Source organism: Dendrobates tinctorius, unplaced genomic scaffold, assembly GCF_039654945.1.
Source record: "Dendrobates tinctorius isolate UK_male_01 unplaced genomic scaffold, ASM3965494v1 ptg000156l, whole genome shotgun sequence".
NCBI classification, from domain to species: Eukaryota; Metazoa; Chordata; class Amphibia; order Anura; family Dendrobatidae; genus Dendrobates; species Dendrobates tinctorius.
This window is the reverse complement of record NW_027361823.1, coordinates 12,199,584-12,220,636: the sequence shown is the minus strand read 5'-3', so window position 1 is coordinate 12,220,636 and position 21,053 is coordinate 12,199,584. Positions and strand designations below refer to the sequence as shown.

Sequence of the window (21,053 nt, the reverse complement as noted above, 5' to 3'; positions counted from 1 at the left end):
CATTGCATTAGCAAGTGTGACCCCGGCCTTATACACAGCATTTTTAATGTCAAGAGTGAACGTTTATGTTCCAGAGACTGTAAAAATCCACATGTGAACACACGCCAAGACTTTTCACACATGTTATGGGCTTAAGAGGGCTCCAATGCTTTTTGGGTAGGCCAGTAGAAAAAAAGCCATTGTGGTTTTCAATTTCTTTTCCTCTGAACCAATACGTTAGGGTTCCCTTGCTCAGTAAAATGCACAACTCCACAGAAAGTAATAATATTAGAAATACAGTATATACTATATACCTCATGATATTCATAATCTGTTTATTACCCAGGAGAACCAGACACCATGTAGAGCAGATGAGGTACATGTGAGCGGCATGACACATAAAAACTATTTGGGCTCATGCAGTGAGAGCATTTGGTCTTGCGGAGATTACTAAATGAATATATTTCCATACGGCGATGCAGAAATCCTACTAACTCAGAAGGTCCCACTGTGTGACACTATTAGACAGTAAACGCGCCTCATCTCAGGACCAACGTTGCTAAAATTACATTTTGGTGCCGCGCCAACAACTTTTACCTTAGAACAGTTTCTGAACAGATAATGAGGTTCAGTGGAAGTGCGGCTCATGTTGTTAGTATTAAAACGTACTGAAAGGGGTTAGGGTTTTTAAAATATCCGTGATTTTTCTTTACTTTATAGAGGGTTCATCTCCCTCTAGCAAGTTTTCAACAAGATCTTTTTTGTCAACTGGACAAAACAACACAATATTTTCTGTCCTGTTGAACAACAGCATCTTGATGGATGGATTAACATTTTTACACAATAGATATAACTGGCAAAATGATGCCTCCAGAATAAGAGAAGAAGAGGACTAGAACTCTAGTGCCACCTATTGGAAGTAGCAATCCTAAAAGTCAATGTCGACCCTTTAATGAGCCTTGTTACATGACTTGGGATAAAAACCAAGCCAGAATCTCAGTTTGCAGACACTGTGTTTCGGGGTACTGCCCCTCATCAGTGCAAAGTGTGAGATCTGGTTTGGCTGTGAGAGAGGCATCTGACCGATATCCAATAAGTATCATTTCTCCTTGCGGAGAATGACATGCTAAGCATGTCGAGATGAGGAAACTTAAAGCCGCAATGCTCCTCTGGGAAATATGCTAATTATGAAAATTGTCTCTTCAGAAAGGAAGAAGACTAGAACTCTAGTGCCACATATTGGAAGTAGCAATCCTAAAAGTCAATGTCGACCCTTTAACGAGCCTTGTTACATAACTTAGGATAAAAGCCAAGCCAGAATATCAATTTGCAGACACTGTGTTGGATATCGGTCAGACGCCTCTCTCACAGCCAAACCAGATCTCACACTTTGCCCTGACGAGGGGCAGTACCCCGAAACACAATGTCTGCAAATTGAGATTCTGGCTTGGCTTTTATCCTAAGTCATGTAACTAGGCTCGTTAAAGGGTCGACATTGACTTTTAGGATTGATACTTCCAAAAGGTGGCACTAGAGTTCTAGTCCTCTTCCTCTCTGAAGAGACAATTTGCATAATTAGCATATTTCCCAGAGGAGTATTGCGGCTTTAAGTCTCCTCATCTCGACATGCTTAGCATGTCATTCTCCGCAAGGAGAAATGATAATTCTTGGATATCCGGAATAAGAATCTTGTTGCACTAAACTCCACATTTGCAATAACCAATATTTCCTTTTTGTTGCATAATACAAAAGAAGCATCATCACTTACAAACACCACAATTGTGATATAAAGTCTATAAACTTGCATCCTTTAGTATTTTATGCCACAGAACATCCATGTAGGAGACACAGGCTGAGGAAGAGATAGCGTGGGTGATCGGTGCTGCTACGTTTCGGGGACCACTTTATAATTGTGAGCGGCTATACTGAGGACGTCAGGAGAGTGCTGCTCAAATGTGTATAACCTAACAACATACAGAAGTCCAATGTAGTCCTAGGTGCTGTGTATTTGTGATCTTATGGCACGTTCACACGTTCAGTATTTGGTCAGTATTTTACCTCAGTATCTGTAAGTCAAAACCAGGAATGGAACAAACAGTGAAAAAGTATAATAGAAACACGTCACCACTTCTGTATTTATCACCCACTCCTGGTTTTGGCTTACAAATACTGATGTAAAATGGTGACCAAATACTGAACGTGTGAACATGGCATTGTATGGTAAAATAAAAGCAGGTCTATAATATACCATCAGCTTGTCAGGGGCTTCCACCATCAGACATGGCACTGGCCACTCTGCTTAGCAGGATGTAAAATGCCACTTCATTTTATACCTTCAAACCATATGCAGGCGATTAGGATTAACTGTAAGGGCAACTAGGTTGAGGCTGCGGAGTAGCCATTGACTGATGGAGCAACGCCTGGGTCAAATCCAAAGAATCCATAACAAGAACAGAATTGGATCCTGGAATATAGTCACAAATAGCTAGGAGTCCAGGAGGTCAGATAGAACAAAAGACAGAAGAAGTCAGGCAATCCAAGGGGCTAACCAGTGAAGGGTATCCATGGGGTTTAGAAGGAGAATGGTCAGCAGAAACCTAGGTCAGAGTACAGAAGAGCACCGGAGCATGATATACGGTTGCTGATACAGGGCAAAAGAACTGGGGGATTTAATAGGAAACTGTCAGTAAGCTCAACCCTCCTATGCTGTCTATATGGACATGTAGATTATAGAAGCTGAATAAAATGATACCTAGATATCTGTGATCAGATGTCTTATTCCAGAGGAATCCATGCATTTCTTCTATGTAAATGAGCTGCTCAGGACTATGGGCTGGCACTGATCTACAGGAGAATCTGCCCCCAGAAATTATTGTAAATAAAAGGGGGAGTTACAAGTGTGAGACATGTAGAACTGAACCTTGTCTTCTAACAAACACATTTGCTGCAGCTCTCACAGCTTTGCTGTATTGTTCCCCTGTCCGCCTGTGAGATGGAAGCTGAGAGGAACCTGCAGATGTATCAGGTATAATCACACACAGCTCTGCAGGAGAGCAGACATTACATTGCTCACACACTGGTAGCGCCACCTTTTATTTAAGTACATTTATGTTTTTAGCCTCAGGCTATAAAATCCTAGTCAGTCCTCTGTGAGCAAAATAACCAAACTAATATATTTCATTTACACTATTATATTGAAGTAAACTCTCTGGACAGAAGAGTGATTTGTGCTCTTGGGTCCTGATGTATTTGGCTGTCAGAGGATTGTCAAGATTAGGGAAAATTGTAAAAAAAAAAAAAAAAAAAATCAGCTGTTAGAAATATTAACTCTGTACAGGTTTATAGCCTCTGGATAAATGTACAGAATGTATTACAACATGAGCCATTGGTCAAATAGCCTGGAACAGATTTTCAGATCCTCAACACAAAAATGGGACATAGATCTCTGTCCTAAGTAAGTTACTTTTGAGAACATCCAAAATATGAGCTGTAATAAACAGAAAGAAGTAGGAAATGCTGCCGTACCAGGATAGATTTACATGATTGAATAATCCAAAAACACTAAATGCTGTAAAATAAAAATAGCTAAAGTGTAAGAATAAGTGCTGAATATTTATTGCAAGAATTAGCTGGGAAGGCTCACAGCTATGAAGCTCCATCATTTTCCAGTATAAATCAGCCATAATCTGAATACACCGCTTGGAAAATCATTATTAATTATGCCGAGGTATTGACTTAATAATGCTAGTCTTTCCTGTTTTTTTCTTTTTTCCTCAGATGAACCCGCATATTTATCATCCGTACAATGCGGCCACAATAATCACATCTCATTAACAGCTCAAGTAATGCTCATTACACCTTACTCTCAGAGATGGGGACTTCTCACCAGTGATTAGAACCTAGGTATAAGGCTGCGTCAGACGTCTTAACTGGTCTTTATGGGGGAGCGCACATGAATTGTAGGAACAGATGACTGCATTATTCCAAAGGTCACTGGGGACATCTTGTCTGGTGTTCCTCCTGTGCTTCTTAAGGTACTGTCACACTTAGCGATGTACCAGCGATCCCGACCAGTGATATGACGCGGTCAGGATCGCTGGTACATCGCTAAGTGGTCGCTAGTGAGCTGACACACAGGCAGATCTCACCATCGACATCGTTGGGGACGGGGGTCGCTACTTACCTGTCACACTAGGCGATCCTGCGTCCTCCCGCTCGGCTCCACGCTCGTCGCTCGTCTCTCCACAGGAAGCGCCGCAGGAAGCTGACGACGAGAAACAGTCCAGGACGTTCTCGCGCGATCAGCGATAACCAGCGGGGGAGCGGTCGGAGGTAAGTATCAGACACAGAGATATCGCTAGCAATATCACTATAACGTCACAAGTTATAGCGATATTGCTAGCGATATCGCTTAGTGTGACAGTACCTTTAGGGTACAACCTTAGAGATCAATTAACCACAATGATATCAAAGCACACAATGCCGTCTTACTGAAATCTTCATTATTATGCCGACTGTCATATAAAATTATGTAAGAAAAACAGATTTCATATTCAGAGCGATTCGTTGATTCCAGGCACAGATGCAGAATTAATACATATATATGGGTAACAACACACAGTGTCAGGAGGTAAAGACACACGTGCCCTCAAAGGGGATTATTTGTGAAATAGGTTCAGTGCAAGAGAACAGCTAGATTAGATCATATAGAGAAAAATACACTTAAAGAACCAAGTGGTAATAAAAAATATATGTTTATTAGTAAAAAACTTTTAAAATATTAATATAGTTCAAGCAGAAAACAAAAAAGCAAAAAAAGGTAAACAGAGAATGAGAATCACCAAGTACCGTAAGTGGGACCACAGGTCAGATGCATATAAATAGAGCCCGGTATAATAAAGGTTCACATATATGCCTATAATGGCAAGTAAAAAAATCCACCTGCGTGTAAAATAGTTCCAAAATAAGGCAGTAAGTGAATTAGTAAAAGGAATACAGGGCAAGGAGCATGGATGGAGGGTGATTACCTCAGGCCCGCGGTACGGCAGCACGTTTTGTGAAGGAGGTCGAGGACCATGAAATATGTCCAATTAGTCCAAGAGGCGGGACTCCAGTGATTTCTTCCCACCCAACTCTCATAGCCTAAGGGGAGGTTCACACAAGACTTTTTTGCTGCATTTTTTTTTTTCATGGTTTTTTTAAGCTAATTTTCCGCTGCCTTTTCCATTACCAGCAAAGCCTATGAGATTTCGGAAATCTCGCGCACACACATTGGTTTTTTGTGTGATCAGGATTTTGTGCTTTGTTGCATTTTGTGGACATAGAGCTTGTCACTTCTTTCAGCGTTTCTTCAGCGGTTTTCACCCACTTACTTGAATGGGTGCTGAAAAAACGCTGCGAAAACGCAGGTGTCATTATTTGCAGCGTTTTTGCTGCAGAAAAGTCATGGACTTTAGCATGGACAAAGAGACAAAAAAACACACCAAAAGCTCATAAAAAATCACCTAAACCAGAGTTTTTGCCGCAACTTCTTTCCTGCCAAGAAGATCAGGTTTTGCTGCAGAAAAAAAGCAGCAAAAAAGTCCTGTGTGAACTTACCCTTAGGCCGGGGTCACACTAGAGTGAAATATGGACGAGTGAGAGGTGTAAAAACCACGCATTGCACACGGACAAATGATTCTCTATGGGGCAGCTCCCATCAGCCGTATATTTCTCGGCCATATTCTACGGTCCGTGCCAATCACAGCATGCTGCGATTTTCAGCGTATTACGGCCATAGTACGCCAATGCAAGTCTTTGGGTGCGTAAAAACAGCGCACTACACATTGACCAGATGTGTGACTTGCGAGAAATACGCACCGGTGTCCTTTAGAAAAGCCGGCAATTCAGTGTGAGATACAGTAAAATCACACTGACATGTTTAATAAAGAAACAAAAGTTTAGATATATACACATACAATACATATATATATATATATACACATGTCATTGAGACACACACATATATATATATATATTTATATTTCATAGAATTCTTCATAGCAGAATAGCCACTAATTCAATTGCCGAATTCTGTAAAATCATTCCAAAACCTGACACGAAATGACACTTGGTTTACATACAGTAAACCATTTCATTTCATGTATTTTTATATGTCTTTCATTAGTAATTAGATGAGGGTTTGTGTGTAAAATTTGGGAGGTGTGTTTATTTAAGGGGTTAATTTGTTGTAAAAAATTGCGTCGGCTCCCGCTGTAATTTGTCAGCCACAGAGGTAAAGCAGGTGAGTGGGGGCAGATTTTAATAGCCATGAGAGGGACCATTGTTTTTGCCCCCCCCGGCTACAAAAATCTGCCCCCCAGACACCCCAGAAATGGCGCATCTATAAGATGTGCTAATTCTGGCACTTATCCTCTCTATTCCCATTGCCCTGTAGCTGTGGCTAATGGGTTAATATAACAAAGGGTTAATGTCACCATTCGATTGTAAGGTGACATTAAGCCGATTAATAATGGAGAGGTGTCAATAAGACACGAATCCATTATTAACCCTAACTATGAAAGGGTTAAAAGCCACACACAGACATTAATTAAAAAGTATTTTAATGAAATTAAGTCACCAAGTTTTTGACAAATTTTTATTACTCTGGCAATCCCAAAAAACCATGACCTGCAAAATAAATAACATAAAAATCAATAATATCCTTACCTCTCCGCCGTTCAGTCATGTCCCACGCTGCAATCCATCAGAAGGGGTTAAATAGTTTACTATGAGGACCGGTGCTAATGCGACCAGCTTCATTGTAAACTACATCAGAATTAATTAATTCAGCTCTGCACAGCCTCACTGGCTGCCTGGAGATTAACTAATTACCATGGGAAAGGTTCTGTCTTTTTTCCCACGCTCATTAGTTCATCCTCAGGTCAGCCAGGGAGTCCCGCTGACGTCACTGAGGCTGCGGGAAGTCCCCTGACTGACCTGAGGTGAACTAATGAGCGTGGGAATAAAGTCAGAAACTTTCCCACAGTAATTAGTTTATCTTCAGGCAGCCAGAGGCTGCGCAGAGCTGAATTAATTCATTTTGTAGTAGATTACAGTGGGGCTGGTCGCATTAGCACCAGTCCTCATTGTAAAATATTTAACCCCTTTTGATGGATTGCAGCGTGGGACATGACTGAACGGCGGAGAGGTAAGGATATTGTTGATTTTTTATGTTATTTATTTTGCAGGTCATGGTTTTTTGGGATTTCCAGACTAATAAAAATTTGTCAAAAACTTAGTGTCTTTATTTCATTAAAATACTTTTTAATTAATGTCTGTGTGTGGTTTTTAACCCTTTCATAGTATAGGGTTAATAATGGATCGTGTCTTATTGACACCTCTCCATTATTAATCGGCTTAATTTCACCTTACAATCGAATAGTGACATTAACCCTTTGTTATATTAACCTATTAGCCACCACTACAGGGCAATGGGAATAGGAGGATAAGTGCCAGAAATGGCATATCTTATAGATGCGCTATTTCTGGGGTGTCTGGGGGCAGATTTTTGTAGCCGGGGGGGGGCAGAAAACAATGGTCCCTCTCATGGCTATTAAAATCTGCCCTCACTCACCTGCTTTATCTCTGTGGTTGACAAATTACCGCGTGAGCCGACGCAATTTTTTACAACGAATTAACCCCTTAAATTAACACCTACACCCCCAAATTTTACACACAAACCCTCATAAAATTACTAGTGAAAGACATAAAAAAACATGACATGAAATGGTTTACTGTAGGTAAACCATGTGTCATTTTATGTTGGGTTGGGGAATGATTTTACAGAATTCGGCAATTGAATTAGCAGCTATTCTGCTATGAAGAACTCTATGAAATATAAATATATATATATGTGTGTCTCAATGACATGTGTATATATCTATTCTTTCGTTTGTGTTTGAAAACCTTTCATAGGGCTCCATTAAATGTCCATTTTGCAAGCCTGCGAGAAAATCTCGGCATACAGTTGCCATACGGATTAGGTACGAATGGTTACATGCGCAAAATATGCGACCACACTTTGCTTACAGATGACATACGGAGCACTATTTAGGGGACATTTTTCCGTATTAGGCTACTTTCACACTTGCGAATTTTTGCGCTGCGCTGCGTGCGCAGTGCAAACACGCATTAAAAATGCATCATGCGTTTTTAATGCGTTTTCTTGTTTTTTTGCGCATGGTTTTTACAAAAAAAGCATGCGTTTTTAAACGCTGACATGCCCATGACAATGCGCATGTCACCGTTCCCATAGACTTTAATGTGTTTTTGGGTGAATTCCGTGCGCATTGCGTGCGCATGCGTTTTTATGAGACAGGTCGGATGCACCAAAAATGCAACAGGTTGCATTTTGTGTGCCTGGGCGCACACTACAAAAAACGCATGCGCATACAAACGCGTACAAACGCATAACAATGCGCACCCATGTTAAATATAGGGAAAAAACCACATGCGCAAAAAAGCGCAAATGTGAAACCAGCCTTACGCATGTAAAATACGGACCGTATTTTGCGTCGGTTAGTGTGACCCCGGCCTAACAGTTCTCTCCCTTTGTGTATATATAGAGTGAAACCTGTGTGTCAAGGAAAGCGGGGCAAGGACCTGCCTCTTCCACTAGTCATCCTAGTCACATGAACCCCACCTGATAACTCAAAGCATATATTCTTCGAAACGTTGCATTTCAGAGTGAAACATACCCGGGTGCAGTGGCGGATTATAATGAGGTCAATTTGGGCAGTTGCCCCGGGCCCAGTGGGGTTAAGGGGCCCACAGCCCAGGCCAGTAAATTGCCCCATTATAATCCGCCACCGCGCAGGGCCGGATTATAGGCAGGGCAGGCGGGGCTTCAGCCCCGGGGCCCCCACCACAAGAGCTTCTAAGGGGGCCCCCACCACATTCCTGCTGGCTGCTGCAATGGCACTCCATCTTCTCCCCACCTAAAAGTGAGTGACCGTGGGGGCAGCATTATGTGCTCTGCTACCAGCAGCATCTACAAGTAGCGTGAACGCTGATGCTGCTGGTAGCGTGCAAAGGCTTGTGATGAGATCACAGGAGGTAAGGTGTCAGGGCCCCCGATCATGTGACCCCTGTCTCCTCCCCTCCTGTGACCTCATCACAGGTCCTGTGCGCACAGCACTGAGAGCAGCCATGTATGTGGAGTGCGGCTCTGCGGGTGGAGGTAGGTGCTGGAGGCCCCATTATTCTCTATGTGGAGTGCGGCTCTGCGGGTGGAGGTCGGTGCTGGAGGCTCCATTATTCTCTATGTGGAGTGCGGCTCTGCGGGTGGAGGTCGGTGCTGGAGGCTCCATTATTCTCTATGTGGAGTGCGGCTCTGCGGGTGGAGGTAGGTGCTGGAGGCCCCATTATTCTCTATGTGGAGTGCGGCTCTGCGGGTGGAGGTAGGTGCTGGAGGCCCCATTATTCTCTATGTGGAGTGCGGCTCTGCGGGTGGAGGTCGGTGCTGGAGGCTCCATTATTCTCTATGTGGAGTGCGGCTCTGCGGGTGGAGGTCGGTGCTGGAGGCCCCATTATTCTCTATGTGGAGTGCGGCTCTGCGGATGGAGGTCGGTGCTGGAGGCTCCATTATTCTCTATGTGGAGTGCGGCTCTGCGGGTGGAGGTCGGTGCTGGAGGCTCCATTATTCTCTATGTGGAGTGCGGCTCTGCGGGTGGAGGTAGGTGCTGGAGGCTCCATTATTCTCTATGTGGAGTGCGGCTCTGCGGGTGGAGGTAGGTGCTGGAGGCCCCATTATTCTCTATGTGGAGTGCGGCTCTGCGGGTGGAGGTCGGTGCTGGAGGCCCCATTATTCTCTATGTGGAGTGTGGCTCTGCGGGTGGAGGTCGGTGCTGGAGGCCCCATTATTCTCTATGTGGAGTGCGGCTCTGCGGATGGAGGTCGGTGCTGGAGGCTCCATTATTCTCTATGTGGAGTGCGGCTCTGCGGGTGGAGGTCGGTGCTGGAGGCCCCATTATTCTCTATGTGGAGTGTGGCTCTGCGGGTGGAGGTCGGTGCCGGAGGCTCCATTATTCTCTATGTGGAGTGCGGCTCTGCGGATGGAGGTCGGTGCTGGAGGCTCCATTATTCTCTATGTGGAGTGCGGCTCTGCGGGTGGAGGTCGGTGCTGGAGGCCCCATTATTCTCTATGTGGAGTGTGGCTCTGCGGGTGGAGGTCGGTGCTGGAGGCTCCATTATTCTCTATGTGGAGTGTGGCTCTGCGGGTGGAGGTCGGTGCTGGAGGCTCCATTATTCTCTATGTGGAGTGCGGCTCTGCGGGTGGAGGTCGGTGCTGGAGGCCCCATTATTCTCTATGTGGAGTGCGGCTCTGCCGGTGGAGGTAGGTGCTGGAGGCTCCATTATTCTCTATGTGGAGTGTGGCTCTGCGGGTGGAGGTCGGTGCTGGAGGCTCCATTATTCTCTATGTGGAGTGCGGCTCTGCGGGTGGAGGCCCCATTATTCTCTATGTGGAGTGTGGCTCTGCGGGTGGAGGTAAGTGCTGGAGGCTCCATTATTCTCTATGTGGAGTGCGGCTCTGCGGGTGGAGGTCGGTGCTGGAGGCTCCATTATTCTCTATGTGGAGTGCGGCTCTGCGGGTGGAGGTCGGTGCTGGAGGCCCCATTATTCTCTATGTGGAGTGCGGCTCTGCGGGTGGAGGTAGGTGCTGGAGGCTCCATTATTCTCTATGTGGAGTGTGGCTCTGCGGGTGGAGGTCGGTGCTGGAGGCTCCATTATTCTCTATGTAGAGTGTGGCTCTGCGGGTGGAGGTCGGTGCTGGAGGCCCCATTATTCTCTATGTGGAGTGTGGCTCTGCGGGTGGAGGTAAGTGCTGGAGGCTCCATTATTCTCTATGTGGAGTGCGGCTCTGCGGGTGGAGGTCGGTGCTGGAGGCTCCATTATTCTCTATGTGGAGTGCGGCTCTGCGGGTGGAGGTCGGTGCTGGAGGCCCCATTATTCTCTATGTGGAGTGCGGCTCTGCGGGTGGAGGTAGGTGCTGGAGGCTCCATTATTCTCTATGTGGAGTGTGGCTCTGCGGGTGGAGGTAGGTGCTGGAGGCCCCATTATTCTCTATGTGGAGTGCGGCTCTGCGGGTGGAGGTAGGTGCTGGAGGCCCCATTATTCTCTATGTGGAGTGCGGCTCTGCAGGTGGAGGTCGGTGCTGGAGGCTCCATTATTCTCTATGTGGAGTGTGGCTCTGCGGGTGGAGGTCGGTGCTGGAGGCTCCATTATTCTCTATGTGGAGTGCGGCTCTGCGGATGGAGGTCGGTGCTGGAGGCTCCATTATTCTCTATGTGGAGTGCGGCTCTGCGGGTGGAGGTCGGTGCTGGAGGCCCCATTATTCTCTATGTGGAGTGTGGCTCTGCGGGTGGAGGTCGGTGCTGGAGGCTCCATTATTCTCTATGTGGAGTGTGGCTCTGCGGGTGGAGGTCGGTGCTGGAGGCTCCATTATTCTCTATGTGGAGTGCGGCTCTGCGGGTGGAGGTCGGTGCTGGAGGCCCCATTATTCTCTATGTGGAGTGCGGCTCTGCCGGTGGAGGTAGGTGCTGGAGGCTCCATTATTCTCTATGTGGAGTGTGGCTCTGCGGGTGGAGGTCGGTGCTGGAGGCTCCATTATTCTCTATGTGGAGTGCGGCTCTGCGGGTGGAGGCCCCATTATTCTCTATGTGGAGTGTGGCTCTGCGGGTGGAGGTAAGTGCTGGAGGCTCCATTATTCTCTATGTGGAGTGCGGCTCTGCGGGTGGAGGTCGGTGCTGGAGGCTCCATTATTCTCTATGTGGAGTGCGGCTCTGCGGGTGGAGGTCGGTGCTGGAGGCCCCATTATTCTCTATGTGGAGTGCGGCTCTGCGGGTGGAGGTAGGTGCTGGAGGCTCCATTATTCTCTATGTGGAGTGTGGCTCTGCGGGTGGAGGTCGGTGCTGGAGGCTCCATTATTCTCTATGTAGAGTGTGGCTCTGCGGGTGGAGGTCGGTGCTGGAGGCCCCATTATTCTCTATGTGGAGTGTGGCTCTGCGGGTGGAGGTAAGTGCTGGAGGCTCCATTATTCTCTATGTGGAGTGCGGCTCTGCGGGTGGAGGTCGGTGCTGGAGGCTCCATTATTCTCTATGTGGAGTGCGGCTCTGCGGGTGGAGGTCGGTGCTGGAGGCCCCATTATTCTCTATGTGGAGTGCGGCTCTGCGTGTGGAGGTAGGTGCTGGAGGCTCCATTATTCTCTATGTGGAGTGTGGCTCTGCGGGTGGAGGTAGGTGCTGGAGGCCCCATTATTCTCTATGTGGAGTGCGGCTCTGCGGGTGGAGGTAGGTGCTGGAGGCCCCATTATTCTCTATGTGGAGTGCGGCTCTGCAGGTGGAGGTCGGTGCTGGAGGCTCCATTATTCTCTATGTGGAGTGCGGCTCTGCGGGTGGAGGTCGGTGCTGGAGGCTCCATTATTCTCTATGTGGAGTGCGGCTCTGCGGGTGGAGGTCGGTGCTGGGTGCTGGAGGCCCCATTATTCTCTATGTGGAGTGCGGCTCTGCGGGTGGAGGTAGGTGCTGGAGGCTCCATTATTCTCTATGTGGAGTGTGGCTCTGCGGGTGGAGGTCGGTGCTGGAGGCTCCATTATTCTCTATGTAGAGTGTGGCTCTGCGGGTGGAGGTCGGTGCTGGTGGCCCCATTATTCTCTATGTAGAGTGTGGCTCTACGATTCGTGACCCCTGTCACGTGACGAGGGGGGCCCACAGAGTCTGAACTGCCCCGGGCCCTGGCTACCCTTAATCCACCCCTGCCCGGGTGCAATAACAGAACTGTTCTCTGATTCATGCCGATCATGGCTCAGTCAGCGGTAAGAGTCCCTTTAACACGGTGTCTTTTTATAGCATTATCTATCATTTATTTTGGTTGTTTCTTATCTGGGTTCCCACAACTACAGTGAATTTTACCTGATGAGCCTTATTAATGAGTACATTTCTAAAACTGCGGCAAAGATTGGCACAAGGGATGGAGAGATGGGGCACACCGCTACACCACGGCTCTGAACCACCTCCAGGGTGCACAGAAGTTATCCTCTGTGGCCCTAACATATTTCTATTGGAGGCCAATTATGATTTCATATTTGGATACTGCAATGTTTCTAGGGTAGAATAGTAGAATACCTCGGTATTGTAGTGCTGGATGGATTCATTTATATGTCGTGCAGATTTTTATGCCATTCAATGTCTGCTGAAAGCTGGGTGGCATTCCCTAAAGGCACGGTAATAGCTGCCATTGGTGTCTGTCACCCGGCATCCCACAGGAGATGGAGATAACTAGAAAGTGTGTTAATACTGTATTAGAAGCTGCCATACAAGCGTACTACTCTTGAACTTTTAAATCCAGATGTCTTTTTTTTTTTTTCATTTTGGGTATTTTTTTCTTTAAAGTTGCTCCACTGTCTTTCATTTTTATTATCACTCGGCTCCAGGTGAGAGGTTGATCATTTTGTAAATGAATTAAGCCAAGACGGTGTTATTAATAGTAAGCAATGCAGCAGAGAGACAGCTCCTAATCCCTAATTAAAAGCTCATTTTAGATCAGAATTGTATCCCGCTGGGAAATCTGAAACACAGCACAAAAATATAATGTTGGACGGAACTGAGAAGTCCATCAGAAAGTCGACAGAAGTAGAACAAGAGCTTTATGTAACCTTCTTGCTGTTCTGTTTTTCCTGAATTCTTCTGAGTACATCTGCAGAATACAGGCTGCTGTATGTGATGGTGTAACAAACGGAAACAGTCAGAAGAGGCAAGGAAATTTAGGGATATTCCCATCTCCAAAATCCAAACTAAGTCTAATATTATCAAATACTTCCAATTAAAAATACAGTATAGTTCTTCTGATTAGCTATGTTGCTTACACCATGTGTAGGGCATTGTAGTAGCTTAGGTATCAATGGTTATGGCTGCTTAATTCCTCCCTGAAGCTCCGTCCACTTCTGCACTTCTTCCGTTTAGGTCCGCCTACTTCTGCATGGGTCCTGCGTACCTATCTTTAACATTGGGTACGCAGGACATCCGGATGTATGCAGGTGTATGCGGATGTGTCGTTTTGACGTGCCTGCCGACCGCACGTGAACACATCTTAAAACATCCGCATGTCCTGTGTACCCAATGTTAAAGATAGGTACGCAGGACACATGCAGAAGTAGGCGGACCCAAAAGGAAGAAATGCGGAAGTGGGTACAGCTTCAGGGAGGAAATATGCAGCAGTCCGCAGAGCCCCGGTACGCAAGTGTGAACTTAGCCTTTAGGAATACACCAATTTTTTTTTTACATCTCATGCTGGTTAATACCTTTGGTGCATTTTTAGACACTTTTGTCTAACTTTACACCACCTATCATTCGACTTACTTTGGATAAGCAAATTGCCCCAAAATGTTGATGCAACATCGGCACTTCTTGGCATCTTTAAAGCCATTCTTCCTTCTAGCAAAACATACTTGTTTCCATTAGGTCATGCCGTATCATTTGGTCAAGTATATCAGACAGCTTTTTGGCACGAAGTTGGACAGAATTCTGACAGCGCATAAAGGGGCTGATTGCTGCAGAGGAAAAAGCCATTTTTTACATCAGTCATAGTCTCTGGCTAATAGTAAAGTCCTGAGAATGGGAACATTTTGCATTTCTTCCTGTACCGTTATAGATAATCTAACATCTTAAGAAAACACATTTCTTAGTAGTTCTCTTACTTGGCACAATGCTTCAGCAAACTATCAAGCTTGAGGCATAGACCAAATCATTTAGGTATTTGGCTCACATAGGGTTGTATTGAAAGTGCAATTATCCATTTGTCTTCTTCTGTAATCTTAGGATAGTGCTTGGGATTAATATATTGATTACCTGGGCTTAAGATAGGTTATCAAGATCAGATTGATGTGAGTCTAAGGGTACCGTTACACCTAGCGATGCACCAGCGATCCCGACCAGCGATATGACGCGGTCAGGATCGCTGGTGCGTCGCTAGTGAGCTGCCACACAGGCAGATCTCACTAGCGACATCGCTGGGGATGGGGGTCGCTACTTACCTGTCAGACGCGGCGATCCTGCGTCCTCCCGCCCGGCTCCACGCGTCGCTCGTCGGCGCCACAGGAAGCCCAGCAGGAAGTGGCCGACGGGGAATGGTCCAGGAGCTTCTCGCGCAAACAGCGATAACCAGCGGGGGAGCCGGTCGGAGGTAAGTGTCACATGCAGCGATATCGCTAGCAATATCGCTGCAACGTCACAAAATCGGTGACTTTACAGCGATATTGCTAGCGATATCGCAGTGTGTAACGGGGGCTTAATGCCCGAACACCCACCACTCAGCTTATACAAGGAGTCAGTGTACAGAGCTAGAAGACCACTTCTAGATACACAGTGTAGTTGCCGATCTTGAGTACTGAAGTTCAGCTCTCATGGATGTGAATAGATCTCAGCTGCTGTAACCAATAATGACAGCTATACTGTCGCAGGTTTGCCGTGACAGAGAGGAGCCAGAAGATCACAGTGTCTGATTTCACGTACTGCTGCACTAATTAGAAGCACTTCTACATATCAAATGGTGCAGGTTTCTGTTAGCAGTGCAGGGGTTAAGCTGTTCCTGATTGGATGATCTCAGCTGTTCTGTGTTGGCCACTCCTCTCTCCTATATATACAATATTGTTTGTTCTTCAGTAGCGCGCAGTGTCAGCCACCAGCTTCCTGCTGCTACCAGCGGTCAATATTCAGAATATTCATTTCTCTTAAGTAGCGGCACACGTGACCGCCGGTAGCAGCAGGAAGCCGGTGGCTGACACTGTGCACTACTGAAGAGAAATAAATACTCACTGCTCTCTGCGATGAACAGTCCTGGTGAGTATTCTGGCAGCTGTGCTCTGCTTGTGAGCAACGCATGACATCCCTGCCATGCGCTGCTTTCAAGCATTAAGCAGTTGCTGGCACCGAAGCAGGACGCTGCGAGGGAGTGGAGGAAGGTAAGTGTAATGGTTTGTTTTTTTAATCTTTTATGATGGGACCATGCATAACAGGATAGAGGTGGAGCCAATCATACCAGAATAAGGATGGGGCCATGCATACCAGAATAAGGATGGGGCAATGCATCCCAGAATAAGGATTGTGCCAATCATCCAAAAATAACATTGGGGCCATGCACACCAAGACCATGATGGGGCCAATTATACCAGGATAAGGATGGGACAATGCATACCAGGACCAGGATGGGTCTAATCATACCAGGATAAGGATGGGACCATACATACCAGGCCCAGGATGGGGCCAATCATACCAGGATAAGAATGGGACCAAGAATACAGGACCGGGATGGGGCCAGTCATACCTGGATAAGGATGGGACCATGCATACCAGGACTGGAATGGGGCCAATCATACCAGGAAAAGGATGGGGCCATGCGTACCAGGACTGGGATGGGGCCAGTCATACCTGGATAAGGATGGGACCTGTTATGAATGGGTCACCGAGGAGGATAGCAGGCCAGACTAAGCCACAGAAAACTAGAGAGGTTGGTAACTAAGCGGATGCAGACCCCTGATCCTGTCCACACAACTACCAGTAGCCGTGGAGAGTACATACGATGAACCTAGACGCCTCGGCACAGCCGAAGAGCTAACTAAGCCTAAAGCAAGAAAGGGGAAATCTAAACTGCCCTGGAGCAGACCCCAAAGGAATAGATAGCCCCCAAACATATATTGTCGGTGAGACAAGATGAAAACACAAACGCAGGCAGAAAAATAGACTGAGCAAACGATGGGGCCCACACTGACTAGACAGGACAGGAAAGGAAAGACACTGTCTGCAATCACCTGAAAAAACCCTGCAAAAAGTCCAACACGTCTCATGCACAAAAACTCTGAAGTCGTACGACTTCGCACCCCACTATATCAGCACTCTGGTATATTCTGAAAGCAAAGCAAAAAGAGACCAATATAAAAGGGGACAAAACAAACTGGCACATGCAGTAACATATGGGCGGTGATTCAGCACAGCCCCAGCCGGAGCTAGCTGACCCGCACAAAGCAGAGATAAACAAAACCAGATCAAATGCAAACAGAATAGCAAATGAACCACTTAGCTGAACTTGCAGGGAAAGAGCAGGAGACATCAGACCTCAGGAGGAACAGGAGAAAAAATCACCAGCAGGGATAGAGGGAGTCAGCTGTCTTAAGTAGCAATCAGAAACCCCAGATCTCCAATCGTCTTCCTCATTATCAGGTGGCAAGCCTCTGTCAATCAGATCAGCTCCACTACCTCCAGTAATCACCAGAGGGAGCCTAGAAAGAGAACTCTCAATCTGACCAACTACACTATCTTCAGTAATCGCCAGAGGGAAGCCAGAGAGAGAATTCACAACAAGGACCATGCAAACCAGGACTGGAATGGGGCCAATCATACCAGGATAAGGATGGGGCCATGCGTACCAGGATTGGGATGTGGCAAATCATACCAAGATAAGGATGGGGCAATGCATACCAGGACTGGGATGGGGCCAATCATACTAGGATAAGGATGGTATCATGCATACCAGGACTGTGATGGGGGGCCAGGCACAGCAGGTTAAGGATGGGGCCCTGCATACCAGGATAGGGATGGGGTCATACATACTTGGACAAGATGGGGACCCTGCATACCAGTATAGGGATGAGGGCGATCATTCCTGCCAGGAAAAGGATGAGGTGGACCATTCCTACTAGGATAGGGATGAGGGGGCCATGCATACCAGGCTAAGGATGAGGAGGCATGCATACCAGGATGGGAATGAGGGCCATGCATATCAGGATAGGGATAAGGGGGCCATGCATACCAGGACAGGGATGAAGGAGCCATGCATACCAGGATATGGGTGAGGGAGCCATGCATACCAGGATAGGGATGAGGGGCCATGTGTATCAGTAAGGGGATGAGGGAATCATATTTACCAGGATAGGGGACATTAAGTACAGAATTGACCACTTTTTGCTTGTTTTTTCCTAATCTGCTCCTCTAAAACCTAGTTGCGTCTTATGGTCCAGTGTGTCTTATAGTCTGGAAAATACGGTACTCACCTCTGGCAATCTGAATTGCCAGTGTTAGTCTCATACTGCCTGGTGTGGAGGAGTTGATTGTTGTTAGATGCATTTGGAGTTTTGATCTGTGACTGCTGCTTGGTGTTTTGGCTGTGTGCAAGTCCTCTCCTATTTGGGTTTCCCTCATTTTCTCCCTGGTGTTCCTCTCCTTTGTCTATGAGTGCATATTTGTATGTTTGGTATTTTCTTTTATCCCTGTGTGTCCTCCCATGTTAGTCTGGTTTGTGTATATACATACACTATTATTCCCCACTTTCCTGGGTGGGGGAGGGGGACAGATATAGGGCTGACTCAGGAGTTCAGTAAGGTACATAGCCCCGGCATCTCCACCATCAGAAGTAATCAGGGGAGCAGGGATAGCTAGGGAGCGCTTAGCATTAGGGACAGGGTAGGATCTCCTGGCCCTGAGCATTCTGACAACAGAGTTGTGACATATACAGCCTACAGTTCTATGGTTTTCTGGCTCCATACATTGTGAACTTCTGTTGGCCATAGTTCCAGGTTCACTATGGATGCCAGGTATCATTGACCTGATATTGATATACATATATGAGTTATGGACAATCCTTGTTAAGTCCAAATGATTATAACTTTTTGTTGAGCTCATAGTACCTTGCATATCACAATGTGACCCCATTCATTTGCCCTATGCGGTAGCAATGAAGCAATGACTGTCATTGTCCACGTGACTTCGCCCTGACGTGACGGCTTTCATTATCCATGTGAAAGTCGCCCTGGAGCCCCAGCCTAAACCTGCCACCCACCTACCTTATAGGGAATGAAATTATCTATGAATACCATCTTTCTGCTAGTCATGGTAACATCCTCTCTTCTTTGTGCGCCTTTGAAGAATATATTTTCATAATTCATTTGGTGGCAAAAAAAATAACTTGGCATGGTCACAGATCATAAGGAGCTTACAGTCATCAAAAGTATTTGCAATTCTAATAATTATTACGTTGCTCATATAAAGTAACATGGATGAGAATGCTTTGGCAAATGGCGATGAGAGAAATAATGATTAATTTGAAAATAACTATTGGAAACAATTAGTAATGTCTACCCATTTATCAACACGCTTACAGCCACAGAGAAAAGAGAGATAAGTTGGCAGCAAAATGTGTGTGCCCCTCACTTGTTTTCTAACACAGAAATAATTTCATTTGGCCTAGATAAGGAACAGAAAGTTTGCTTTAGAATTCAGCATGTCATTTCCACACTCCCCCACACTGTTATCCTGATTCCCACATTTGCAGCAGTGTCGTTAATTACAAAAGTTTGGAAATGACATGAAAATGTTTGCACTGTGCTGAAACTGCTCCAGTCATGTGTTTGGGCTGAAGATGAATGTGACAATTCTGTTTCTTTTACTGGGTGTTGCTATTTCTCCGCAGCCTCCCTCTCCAGAGCCAACTCCAGCGATTTCCCTTAAAAGGATAAAATATCACTAACTAGAGCTAAGATTTTGTTCCCAAGGGATGGAGCGCAGAGCGGCTCCCAGCTAAACCAGAAGCCTGAGAATAACCAGGAGAGACAGAAAAGAAGGGCACTTGGGGGGCAGATTGTTAATAATACCCTCCACTCTGTCTGTTGTCTCACGAGGAAAAGTCATTCCAAGGGCAAAAGGGTAACAGTGAGTGGTAGAAGAAATACACAACCCTGGGCCACAGGAACAGCTGGAAGACTGCACAGCACAACTCAGGATTCCATAAAGGTTCCCACATAATCTACTGGTATTTCATAAACACAATTTACTGTAATGTTCGGAGTCTTGTAGAACTTCTCGTGTAAAATGAAAGGCGGGGAAAGCAGCTTTCCGACATGAGAAAGTTGTGAAGTAGGAAACTTTATAAAACTTTTATAAACACTTTATATACACACTGCATGTTACACACACACTCCACGCTACACGCACTGTATGTTACAAACACTCCATGCTACACACACTGTAAATAAATATATGGTTTGGGCTACATGCCAATAATTGTCACACAACAGCAATTTTCAGAAATGTCTCGCAACAAAAATATTTGTGCAACTGTCATGTCGCACACAAATCACATGTCGCATGCAACTTTCTTTCAAGTATATAGCACTTGCAACCAGCAACAGAAAATCCAATACATTTGGAAACATTTGAACTGAATAACCCCCTTTATTGAGGTGCACCGACCATCATCCCCACAGCTATGAGTACAGAGAATGATTGAATGTCATGTTAATGTTCACACATAGGGATAATCTACACATAAATTTATCAATTACATTGCATTACTTAGGTTGAGTTGTCATTTACAGTTTTCTGCTCTGTCATAGGAACTGAAAATGACGGTGCCGAATCTGCCACACGACGCACACAATCAGTTCCTGATGGACTTCATTGGCTTATAACGGAGTCGGTTGGGTTCCATCATGGTATCCATCATTTTGACAGGAAGAATCGAATTGTGCCATCATCCATGACTGCATTTGGAATAAAGGCTGAATCTCTCATAGAGATAAGAATATTCTTGTACTGACCCTGAGTTACAGTCCGTATTACAACTCAGAATTGCATTCAAAATTTTGTTAGAAATAAAACAGCCAAGTTGCAGGAAAGTCACACACAAGTCGCGTGTTACGTGTAACTTGCCTTGAATTCTATGGCAAGTGTTTCGCGTGCAACAGGCGGCAAGCAACATAAAATCCAACACATTTGGAAATATTTCTGATTTTGTGTCTCAGTCGTGGCATTCTGACACCGTGCAGCACTGACACTGAGAGCCTCGCTGCTGGGAGGAAATAACCTTTATTCCCCTAATCAGCGTTCAGCTTCCAGTTATAATGGTGGCGCCGGCATGGTTTCAGTCACTACTCAGTATACTGAGCGACGGCTGTAACCGGCCTTTGGCACTGACTGAGAGCCGGCCCTAGTGTTAAGCCTGCTGTCAGTCAGTGCTGGGGGCACGGTTACAGCCGCTGCTCTCTATAC

The 21,053-nt window shown here is 46.0% G+C and overlaps 1 protein-coding gene and 1 long non-coding RNA gene across 3 annotated transcripts in view; one reads left to right on the top strand and one right to left on the bottom strand.

Annotated features, from left to right (window-relative positions):
* PRKG1 (protein kinase cGMP-dependent 1) overlaps positions 1-21,053 on the bottom strand; it is a 1,325,447-nt gene that overhangs the window by 1,270,313 nt on the left and 34,081 nt on the right. The window lies entirely within an intron of this gene.
* LOC141051246 (uncharacterized) lies at positions 8,771-20,691 on the top strand. The gene is made up of 2 exons (XR_012220601.1): positions 8,771-9,199; positions 20,399-20,691. It is a non-coding gene; the product is annotated as an uncharacterized lncRNA (long non-coding RNA).